Source organism: Lathyrus oleraceus, chromosome 1 (assembly GCF_024323335.1).
Source record: "Lathyrus oleraceus cultivar Zhongwan6 chromosome 1, CAAS_Psat_ZW6_1.0, whole genome shotgun sequence".
NCBI classification, from domain to species: Eukaryota; Viridiplantae; Streptophyta; class Magnoliopsida; order Fabales; family Fabaceae; genus Lathyrus; species Lathyrus oleraceus.
The window spans coordinates 436,683,135-436,695,460 of NC_066579.1; the positions used below are offsets into that span (position 1 = coordinate 436,683,135).

The 12,326-nt window shown below is 39.2% G+C and overlaps 1 pseudogene; it reads left to right on the top strand.

Moving 5' to 3' along the window:
- Nucleotides 1–6,986: 6,986 nt before the first annotated feature.
- Nucleotides 6,987–7,086, top strand: LOC127116492 (uncharacterized; annotated as a pseudogene).
- The last annotated feature ends 5,240 nt before the right edge of the window (nt 7,087–12,326 follow it).

Consider the following 12,326-nt stretch of genomic DNA (forward strand, 5'->3'; position numbering starts at 1 on the left):
TTGGAAAGAAAAAGAAGTGTATTTGATAGGAGAGAATTGTTTTGTGGTGAATGAAGGAAGTTTTGGTAGGTATTTATAGGAGAAGGGTTGGAAGATAGAAAGAAAAAGTGGTTGAAGAGTAATTAAGTGTGGTTAAATGAAAAGTGAGTGGGGAAGGTAAAAAATTAAAGGTGTAACGTTCGTCTCCAACGGCTCCCTAACGTTCACATGTCTGAAGGGCGTTACGCTCGTCACAAGGGTGTGACGGTCGTAACAGGAGTTATGCGTGCCGTTCGTCATGGAGTGTGTGACGCTCGTCACACATTTCTTTTTGGCAGGGCATTCAGCAGCGCTTCACATAATTAATCTGGAGATGAATTTATTTTGATTATTTTGTTTTATTTGGTTTTTAGATTGTTCTATTTAATTTAGCTAATTAATTTGTGTTGCATGCTATTCTATTTCTCATAATAGTAATTCATTCTGAGTAATAGTAGGACAGTAGAGAACATAGCCATTGCATAAATTAAATAAATAAAAGCTTTAATAAAATTAACATAATGTAATACAGGAAGGGAAAACAATGAAATGAAAGGAAAATAAATGCGAGCATGAATTCAAATAACATTAATGAAAAATCTAGCCTAAAACTAAATAACTTAGAAAGAAATAACTAAATTCCATCTATCTTCGGATCTCTGGCCGGAGGAGCAAAAGAGTTAACACGATGCCGTAACATACGTAACTGACTTGCCGTGCTGCTCATGTATTCTAGGATTTCATGTCTCAAGTTGTGGAAATCTTCCCTGAGGGCGTCTTGTTCTGACATCAAAGCTTCAATGACGGTTTTAATATCTGTTCCTGGCATATGATGTCGGAGATCAGGCATGGCCGATTCTTCGGTCAGGACAGGCTGAGGAGGAGGATCAATATCATAGTAGCCGGAAGGTGTCTGAGGGTCAGATTCAGCCTGAGAGATATGGTCAACATAGTGCTCATAGTCATCACAAATCTCATAGTCCTGGATGGATTCAGTGGATCCAGCAGGAGTTGGGGTTTCATTCAGGTTATAGAGCCAGTTCCTTTGGTTATGAACACTAGTTCTAGGATCGGGCATGGTGAATAGGCAGAGAACCTGGTTATCAATAATAAGCTCAAACTCATCAGACCCTATGTTTGCTATAAACATAGTGTTGAAGAGGAAGGGTATACTCATAGTAGTAATGCCACAAAAAGGGCTAAGGTCAAGCATAGGCTGACGTAATCCAATAGCATTACCTATCATAGTGATCAAACCGCCTATTCTAATGGGTGCTCGCTCATCCTGGATAAGGTGGTCCAAATTAGCTAACATAAAAGTAGCACCGTTTACTGGACGGTTCTGGGAAGCACAAAATATGATGAAGAGTTCATCACGTGAAACTGAAGTACTATTTGGCTTCTTCCCAAATAAAGTGTGGGTCAGGATCTTATGGAAATAGCGGAAAGTCGGGTTATGTATGTTTCCAGAGAGAAACTCATGTTCTTCGGGCTCATCATTTCCAGTCAGCTTACCCCAAAAGTGTTCAAGCTCTCTATATTCAAAAAGTTCTTCCTGGCTTACAGTGAATGTATCAAAGGAGGTAGGAAAACCCAAAAGGTTGGTGAAGTCTCTAATATTAAATTGGTACTCCATATTGAACATTCTGAACTGGATAAAACCTCTGCTAATTCCTTTTCCGTGGCTGGGTAGATAGATTAATGAACTAAGGAATTCTAGTGTGAGTCTCCGGTAGGTGGTGAAATGTCTCAGGATAGGGGAGGTCTCCCATCCTATCTGATTCAGCAAAAACAGGACACTCTGTCTCAGTCCAAGGGCAGTCATAGCCCAATCATCAGCATATAAACTAGGTAGCATCTCTCTAGCGGCTAGTTCTTCAAACTTTTGTTTCTGAGCCATTCCTCTGAACTTGATACCCATACGATCAGAATGTCCCATCTGGTTAGTGTTAGCTAGAGAAAAGAAACATGAGTTTAAGTCAGGATTTGGCCAAATGCCGAAAGAAGAAAAGAATTATTATTATTATATATATATATATATATATTTTTTTCTTTTTTTTTTTAATAAATCAATAATGAATACTAAATAGAAATTAAAAGAATAATTAAGAGAAAAATAGGGAAATGATAATAATAATAGAATAATAAAATAACAAATTAATTTGTGGGTTGTCTCCCACTAAGCGCTTTGTTTAAATGTCGCAAGCTCGACAAATAAACTGTTAAATATAGTCTATGAGTCCTGGGGGCGTTTCGTCTAAGTGTAGAATTTGCGAATCCTCGTTGGTTTCCGCATAGTGATAATGTTTCAGACGTTGCCCGTTTACGGTGAACGGTTCTGTAGATTGTCCTTTTATTTCTACCGCTCCACTGGGAAAGATTTTAGTGATATGAAAAGGTCCTGACCATCTGGATCGTAGTTTTCCCGGGAATAACTTTAGTCTAGAGTTAAATAAAAGTACTGCGTCGCCTTGCTTGAAGATTTTCCTTGATATACGCTTGTCATGCCATTGTTTTGTTCTTTCTTTATAGATTTTGGCATTTTCATAGGCGTCTCTTCTGAGTTCCTCTAATTCGTTTATGTCAAGGATTCTCTTTTCACCGGCGGCTTTATAATTCAAATTTAAATTTCTAATAGCCCAATAGGCTTTATGTTCTAATTCTACCGGGAGGTGACAGGATTTTCCATAAATGAGCTTAAATGGGGTCGTCCCTATGGGAGTTTTATAAGCAGTTCGGTATGCCCACAAAGCTTCTGGTAATTTCAATGACCAATCTTTCCTTGAAGTGGCGACCGTTTTTTCTAGTATTTGCTTGATTTCTCTGTTAGATACTTCCACTTGTCCACTGGTTTGAGGGTGGTAAGGTGTTGCTATCCTATGTCTCACTCCATATTTAAGTAGTAGTTTTTCGAGTACCTTGGATATAAAGTGTGATCCACCATCACTGACTACTATTCTTGGGATGCCAAATCTCGGAAATATTATATTTTTAAAGAGTCTAGTTACTACTCGGGTGTCATTTGTTGGAGAAGCTATAGCTTCGATCCATTTTGATACGTAGTCAACTGCCACGAGTATGTATTTGTTACCGAAAGAGGATGGGAAGGGTCCCATGAAGTCTATCCCCCACACGTCAAAAATCTCTACTTCCAAAATACCTTTTTGTGGCATCTCGTCACGTCTAGATATGTTTCCCGTGCGTTGACATCTGTCACACTCCTTAATAGCCGCATGTACGTCCTTCCATATAGTAGGCCAATAAAAGCCAGCTTGTAGGATTTTAGAGCAGGTCTTGGATGTACTTGTGTGTCCACCATAAGGCGCAGAGTGACAGTGTTGGATTATATTTTCTACCTCTTCTTCGGGTATACATCGACGGAAAATACCATCGGGGCCTCTTTTGAAAAGTAAGGGGTCATCCCAGTAATAGTGTTTTATGTCGTGGAAGAATCGTTTCTTCTGCTGGTAAGATAAAGTAGGTGGAACTATTCCGGCAGCTAAATAATTGACTAGATCAGCGTACCATGGTGTGACAGATATAGCTAAGGTGGTTTCTACTTGCATGTCGGAGTTGTTCTCTTCCAAAGTAGCTATGAGTTTATCATACGAGAAATCATCATTAATGGATGTTCTTTCCGGTTCAAGGTTCTCAAGTCTAGAGAGGTGGTCTGCTACTACGTTTTCAGTTCCTTTCTTGTCCTTGATTTCTAAGTCGAATTCTTGTAGTAACAAGATCCATCTTAGGAGTCTAGGTTTAGCATCTTTTTTTGTTAAAAGGTACCTGATAGCAGCGTGATCGGTGTAAACTATATTTTGGCTCCTACCAGGTAAGAACGAAATTTATCTAGCGCAAATACCACTGCTAGGAGTTCTTTCTCGGTTGTGGCATAATTCATTTGCGCTTCATCCAGGGTTCTGCTAGCGTAGTATATAACGTGAAGCTTTTTATCCTTTCTTTGTCCTAAAACAGCACCTACAGCATAGTCACTGGCATCGCACATTATTTCGAATGGTTCATTCCAGTCTGGTGTCTGCATAATGGGTGCGGAGATCAATGCTTGTTTAAGAGTTTGAAATGCTTTTAAACAGTTATCGTCGAATATGAATTCAGCATCTTTCATCAACAGTCCGGTTAAGGGTTTAGTTATCTTAGAGAAGTCTTTGATGAATCGTCGGTAAAAACCGGCGTGTCCTAAAAAACTTCGTACTTCTCTCACAGTTCTTGGGGGTTGAAGATTTTCGATTACCTCTATTTTGGCTTTGTCTACTTCGATTCCTCTGTTCGAGATGATGTGTCCTAAAACAATTCCTTCTTGTACCATAAAGTGGCACTTTTCCCAATTAAGTACTAAGTTTACTTTTACACATCGCTCCAGAACTCTTTCCAGGTTTTCAAGGCATTCTTCGAAACTTTGTCCGTATACAGAAAAGTCATCCATAAATACTTCCATGATGTTTTCGAGAAAGTCGGCGAATATTGCCATCATGCATCTTTGAAAAGTTGCAGGGGCATTACACAGACCAAACGGCATTCGTCTATACGCGAAGGTACCAAAAGGGCATGTGAATGTTGTCTTTTCTTGGTCATCAGGGTGAATTGGTATTTGAAAGAAGCCTGAATAACCGTCTAAATAACAGAAATGTGAATGTTTAGCTAATCGTTCTAACATTTGGTCAATGAATGGTAAAGGGAAATGATCTTTTCGGGTTGCTTTGTTTAGTTTCCTATAATCAATGCACATTCTCCATCCCGATTCGATTCGTTTAGTTATTGTTTCTCCTTTTTCGTTTTCAATAACGGTTATGCCTCCTTTCTTTGGTACAACGTGTACAGGACTAACCCATTTGCTATCAGATATAGGATATATAATACCTGCTTCTAATAACTTGGTTATTTCTTTCTTTACTACCTCACTTAGGATCGGATTTAGTCTTCTCTGGTGTTCCCTAGAGGTTTTACAGTCTTCTTCTAACATGATGCGGTGCATACAAATAGAAGGGCTTATTCCTTTAAGATCGGTGATGTGGTATCCTAGTGCGGTTGGATATTTTCTTAAGATATGTAGGAGTTTTTCTGTTTCGAGTCTTCCTAGATCTGCATTAACTATCACAGGTCGTTCAAGTTCTAAGTCTAGGAATTCATATCTCAGATTTTTGGGAAGTGTTTTCAAATCAGGGGTTGGTTTGTTAAGACACTGCGTAGGATCCGGTGTTATTGCTAGGCATTGTTTAGATTTGTCCTCTAAAAGATAGTCTGATGCTTTGTCTTCTCCTGACTCTGCTTCTTTTATGCATTCATCGATGATATCCATGAAGTAACATGTATCTTCTATTGCAGGTGCTTTCAAGAATTGGGAAAGAATGAATTCAATTTTCTCTTCACCTACTTCGAAGGTGAGTCGTCCTCGTTTTACGTCTATGATTGCACCGGCAGTTGCTAAGAATGGTCTTCCTAGTATAATAGGTGTCGTATCATCTTCTCTAATGTCCATAATTGTGAAGTCAGTGGGAATGTAAAACTGACCTATGCGTACAGGAACGTTTTCAAGGATTCCTACAGGATATTTGATGGAACGATTTGCTAATTGCACAGACATTTTGGTCGGTCTTAATTCTCCCATTTCCAGTTTCTTACATATGGATAAAGGCATAACGCTAATTCCGGCTCCTAAATCGCATAAGGCTTTGTCGATGACAAATTTTCCTATGTGACAGGGTATAGAGAAACTACCCGGATCCTTGAGTTTAGGGGGCATGTTTTGGATTATAGCGCTACATTCGGCAGGGAGTGTAACGGTTTCGCTATCCTCAAGTTTCCTTTTATTAGAAAGAATTTCTTTTAAGAATTTAACATATGAAGGCATCTGCGTAATAGCTTCGGTAAACGGAATTGTAACGTTTAATTGTTTAAGGAGATCAACAAATTTTCTAAATTGGCCTACATCTTTGGTTTTAACAAGCCTTTGAGGGTAAGGTATAGGTGGTTTGTAAGGTGGTGGAGGTACATAAGGTTCCTTCTTTTCTAGGGTTTCCTTATTACTCTCTTCCTTTTCCTTAGGTTCACTTTCCTCAGTAGATTTCTTAGGGTTTTGGTTTTCTATCCTTGGGTCAGACGGTCCTTCCACTTCCGTTCCACTTCTTAATATAATTGCATGAGCTTGGCTTCTCGGATTGGGTTGGGGCTGTCCAGGGAATGTACCAGTTGGTGCAGTAGTAGGTGCTTGTTGTTGAGCTACTTGAGATATTTGCGTTTCCAGCATTTTGTTATGGGTAGCCAGGGCATCTACTTTGCTTGCTAGTTGTTTAAGTTGTTCGCCAGTGTGTATGTTCTGGTTTAAGAAATCTTTATTGGTTTGTTGTTGGGAAGCTATAAAGTTTTCCATCATGATTTCCAAGTTGGATTTTCTAGGCGTATTATTGTTAGGATTCGGTTTCTGATATCCCGGAGGTATAGATGGGGCTTGATTTGGAGACTGTCCAGGTGCGTATAAAGCATTATTACTCTTATATGAGAAGTTTGGATGGTTCTTCCAATTTGGGTTATAGATATTCGAATAGGGGCTTCCTTGAGCATAGTTTACTTGCTCTGTTTGGATTCCAGTCAAGAGTTGACATTCCGCAGGAGTGTGGCCTTGGATTCCACAGACCTCGCAATTCTGAGTTACAGCAACCACGGCGGCTGGAGGTGATACGTTTAAACTTTCAATTTTCTGGACCAAAGCATCCACTTTTGCATTGACGTGATCAAGGTTACTTATCTCGTACATGCCAGTTTTCGGTTGAGGTTTTTCCACCGTTGTTCGTTCGGTTCCCCACTGATAGTGGTTTTGGGCCATGCTCTCGATAAGCTGGTAAGCATCAGCGTAAGGTTTGTTCATTAGTGCACCACCTGCAGCGGCGTCTATTGTTAACCTTGTATTGTATAAGAGACCATTATAAAATGTGTGAATTACTAACCAGTCTTCCAAACCATGGTGTGGGCAAAGTCTCATCATGTCTTTGTATCTTTCCCATGCTTCGAAAAGAGACTCGTTGTCTTTCTGTTTAAATCCGTTTATCTGGGCTCTTAACATAGCTGTTTTGCTTGGTGGAAAATATCGGGCAAGAAAAACTTTCTTCAACTCGTTCCATGTGGTGACTGAGTTGGAAGGAAGAGATTGAAGCCATCTTCTAGCGCTATCTCTTAATGAGAAAGGAAAAAGACGAAGTCGAATTGCCTCTGAAGTGACACCATTAGCTTTAACAGTATCAGCGTATTGGACAAATATGGATAAATGAAGGTTTGGGTCTTCGGTAAGATTTCCAGAGAATTGGTTCTGTTGCACAGCCTGCAACAACGAAGGTTTAAGTTCAAAGTTGTTTGCTTCGATTGCGGGCGGAGCAATACTTGAATGCGGTTCATCTTGCGATGGAGCGGCGTAATCTCTAAGAGCACGAGCTGGTTCTGCCATCTCGGTTAAAGAAGGAAAATCTTTGAGATTAGGAAGGTCTATAGGAGGGAGATTGTTTTCAGCACGATATTCCCGAATTCGTCGTAAGACTCGGAGATATAGTTCGATATCGTTGATTCGTAAATAGAGCGGTTCGCCTTGAGAGCGAGTGCGTGGCATACAAATCAACGAAAGAAAGAAAATAGAGGGAAAAGAAACCTTAGTCTCTACAGCGTAACGGAAGAGTTACGATATCGATTGAATAAAAGTCCCCGGCAACGGCGCCAAAAACTTGATCGCTCGACTGTGTGAGTCGAGAATGGGATACAAACTGCAAGTGCACAGTTCTATCGCGTAGTTTTAAAAGATATCGATCCCACAGGGACTTATGAATCGATATACCGTTATCTAAGGTTACTACGTAAATCTAAGGTGAAAATGTTTGATTGTTTGGGGAAAAACTAAGGGCTAAACTAATATCTAGATTAAATATTAATAAAACGGATATCGGTATGTAGTTCGTCAAAACTAGGGAATCAAGTCTTTGTCGGCTTCTTGGTTTTAAAATGAATCGTTTCGGTTAACTTTATTGGTTAAAGGTTCTATCTCAAACTCTCGCTCTGTTGAATAAACCATGATTTTATATTAATGTTGTTGTCACTTATAATTAAGTCAAAAACCATATTTTGAAAGCAATAAAGTTGCAGAAACTCTTTTTAAGAAAATACTGACCGTTTTAAACACCCTTATCTCAAACTCTCGCTCTGTTGACTTAGGTTATATAATTAAATCCAAATGCTTAACTCTCGTCCTCACATTCAATCTTTAAAAATACTTTTTGGAAAAGGTCAGAATTTAATTAACTCTAAAACTTGCTCTCGCCCTGATCTAGAATTAATGCCTAACTTACACTGTCCAGTTAAAATCTCAAACTCTCGCTCTATTGATTTTAACTTCTTTATGTCTTTTACTTTTGTAAAAAATCTTGTTATTAAACCTGTAAGTTGAGACCGTAAAAAGATTGATTTTGATTTTAAGTTTAGATAGACCGACTCAGTCTTGATACTTTATTCTGCTTACTTTACATACCGATACCTAGGCAAATTAGCCAGACATGCTAAACAAATAAGAATTTATATCATGCATAAACAGACTCATTCCAGGCAGATAATATAGATAAATAATAAAACAAAATATTAAATAATGATTAAAGAACCTGAATGCGTAATACAATAGTCTTGAACACTCCACCACAAGCCGGTAGGATTTGTTCTTGGATTCTTCAATTAAACAGTAAATTAAATCAAGGAATTAAAACTGGAATATAACGTAAGGTTAAATCCAGTATAAAGTTGCACAATAGTTTCCGGTGTAGAAACTATTATGCGAAAAATATCTAGAAGCTGAAACGGGAAAGGTAAATTTTGCAAGGGAAAAAAAAAGAATGTAAAGCTTGCAAAAGAAATAAATAAAATAAACAATGTTAAGTGCTGGAAAGGAAAAAATAAGCAAAAGGTGTGACAAGAAAATTTGGCAGAGCTTCGGCAATATGAGCGTGGAAAAACCGGGGGTTTGAAATTTCCCAATTAACTCCTATTTATACAGCTGCTGGTGTAACTGCTTTTCAAGGGTTTCCGTGTGCGTGGTCTCGTTCCGAGGGTTAAGCGTGCGTGGAAATAGCTTTCAACGTGGTCAGTTGAGTTCCTTGCGCCAAAAATATAGAGGACTGGTGTGACGTTCGTCACACCATGTGTGACGCTCGTCACAGGAGTGCTTTTAGTGTGACGCTCGTCACAACCCTTGTGACGCCCGTCACAGGCATAACGTGCACTTTCTTTGGGCTGGGCTTGGTCTTTGTTATTTGTTTCCTTTTTATTCCTTTTTACACCTCCTTTTCTTCCCTTTTTCACTTTTGCTTCAAAATGGATACCTGACATACATAGCAAGGAAATACTGCATAATATCTGATAAAATGAGATATACTAAAGTAAATGATAATATAATCTAATTGAATTAAGTCTTAAAATGTGATATAATTTCGTGTTATCACAATCCAATATCATAGCTCAATAATTTTTGGTCCAACAAGACCTTGAGCAAGCTTTAGCAAAGGAAGAGAGATTTTGGTTGGAAAAATCCAAAGTTAAGTGGCACCTAGAGGGAGACAAAACATTGCATTCTTCCAGAGTTGTAAGAATTAAGAAATCCAAAAACACAATTATTGTCCTAAGAATAAAGGTGAGCTTATTCATGATCCTGGAGATTCGAAAAGGCATGCAATTTCTTAGTTGACTAACAATTTATGTTTTGTAGATGCTCCTCAAGACTCGTCTATGGTTGATGAAGTGGCTTTGGCTTAGTGGACTCAATATGAACTATAATTTTGTATACTTGTGAGATTAGAATGGTTGTTTTAAATTTCAATAAAGGTAGAGCTACATGCCCTGATGGCTTTGAAGGAGTCTTTTTCCAAACTTACTGGACTATCATCAAGAATGATGTCTGCAATTGTATACGTGCATTTTCGACGCCATGAGATTTGGTATGCAGAATGGTTCTTTCGACAAATGACGACGTGAGATAAACGGTTTTGGTCGATAAATGTTATTCGACACTTCGACAAAATTGAAGCTTCGACAAATTCGACAAAGTCTGAAGGGAGACGTCATTTCGACGTAAAGTGTAAATATTCAAATTCAGAAGGATTGTGACGTTTGGCAGAAGACGCGTGGAAGCATCTGGCGAAAAGAAGAAAGCCGTTTGTCACAGTTTTTAGGATTTGGTAGTTAGTAACAGTTATGTTATTTGTATATAAATAGGGTAGTTGTTATCTGAAAAAGGGGTGAGAATTTACTTGTATAAAATTCCTGAAAACACTTCAAGTACCCGCGTGAGCGAAAAGAGTCATATTTGGAACATGTATGTGTAAACAAACACCAATTCCTTCAAAGTTTATTTTATAAAGTTAAAAGTTCTTTGCAAGTTCCTTTTACGTTTTCCAGTCAATTATCTTTCTGCACTTTCTTTTTCGACACTTTACATTTCGTCAGTTATTTTCCGCCGTTTACTTTATCTTGTTAAATTTACATCCGTTTAAACATTTTGATCAATATCTTTCGACATAAAACACTTGGAGAACCAAAATGAAAGATATGAAAGTTGTTCTAGATATCTTCAGAGTCATCTAGATCTGCACATGTCCCAGGATTTGTGTGGTTGATCCTGCAAGTAACCCAATTCTACAAGTTTTGGTAAACCAGAGGTTGTTCGCCAAAATACACAGCGAACAAATTGGCACGCCAAGTGGGACAGTGCAGAAATCTAGAAACTTAGATAATCGTTAGTCAAAGTTTGTTCTTCGTTGTATGAGACTGAGAAGCGGTAAATTAGCCGTATCCGACGTAGAAATACCAAAAAGAACAAGGGTAAGGAAAATGGCGAACCAGCCAAATAATCCAAACGAATCCATCCCAGTATCCAACCCTGTTCCTTCGACAGAAGGCAATATAGGATCAATCCCTGTATCAGAGGCTGTACCTTCGTCAACAGGGTCAATGCCAGCGGTTTCAATATCGCAAAACACGCCTAGTTCGTCCTTCAGGGCACAACAAATGCCCGTTGGGACACCCCCTCCTATGGGAAACACTTCTAGGCCTTTTGTAACGAATTTCACCATGCCTCCGCCTGGTAGGGAACAACCCTTCGGAATGCCAACTTCGGTAATGGCAAATTTACACAATTCCCCGTTAATATATTCTGATTCGATGGCCAACGTGTCTTCACCCTTACAAGGGTCAGGGTATGGTGGAAACATGAGTAGACTGAATCAACAACCACTTTATGTGCCGCCGATAACAAATAATTCTGCGTAGGTAATTAGACAACAAATGGACGAGAGTAATCATGATATGGTCCAAATGTTGACGCAACAAATGGGAGCGGTGTTTAACCCGCTAATACAAAACACCACCCAAACAAACCAATTATTGGCAGCGCAAATGACGCGCATTGCTGATTTCTTTGGAGTTCCTCAAACTCGACACAGAGAACCAGTGATTCATAACCCAGCGGTAGCGGTCCAGGAAGAGCCTACGATAAACCAGATACCGTTGGATAACCCTCAAACAAACGTCAGAAACCAAGAGGATGTAGTCGAACAGCCTCGTGTCGAAATCCCTATTCCACAAGAGCCTAGAAGGATAGTAATCCAGAGAGGCCAAGACGCGGATGCTGTATTGCAACAACGGATACGGTATAATAATCCGCCTGTCGAAAACAATTTGGCAGCCATGGTCGAAACGATAATGGCACAAAATGGGATGAACATGGGATTACAAAGGCCTAGTTACGCATCCCCACTGTCGGAATATATTCTGCAAGAAGAACTGCCACCAAGGTGGAAAGTCCCTAAGTTCACAAAGTTCTCAGGGGACACTAGTGAGTCCACCATAGAACATGTGGCACGTTATCTGATCGAGGCAGGGGAAATAGCCCGTAATGAAAATTTGAAAATAAAATATTTCCCTAGTTCCTTAACAAAAAATGTGTTTACTTGGTTTACATCTTTGCCTGCAAACTCAGTGTATACGTGGACCCAATTGGAAAGGCTGTTCCATGAACAATTCTACATGGGACAAACAAAAATAAGCCTGAAAGAATTAGCCAGTGTTAAGAGAAAACACTCAGAACCAATAGATGATTATTTGAATAGGTTCAGATTGCTAAAGGCTAGATGCTTCACACCGGTGCCAGAACATGAGTTGGTCGAAATGGCCGCAGGGGGACTAAATTATTCTATAAGGAAGAAACTAGATACCCAGTATCTGAGGGATATGGCACAATTAGCAGATAGGGTGAGACAGGTCGAAAAGTTAAG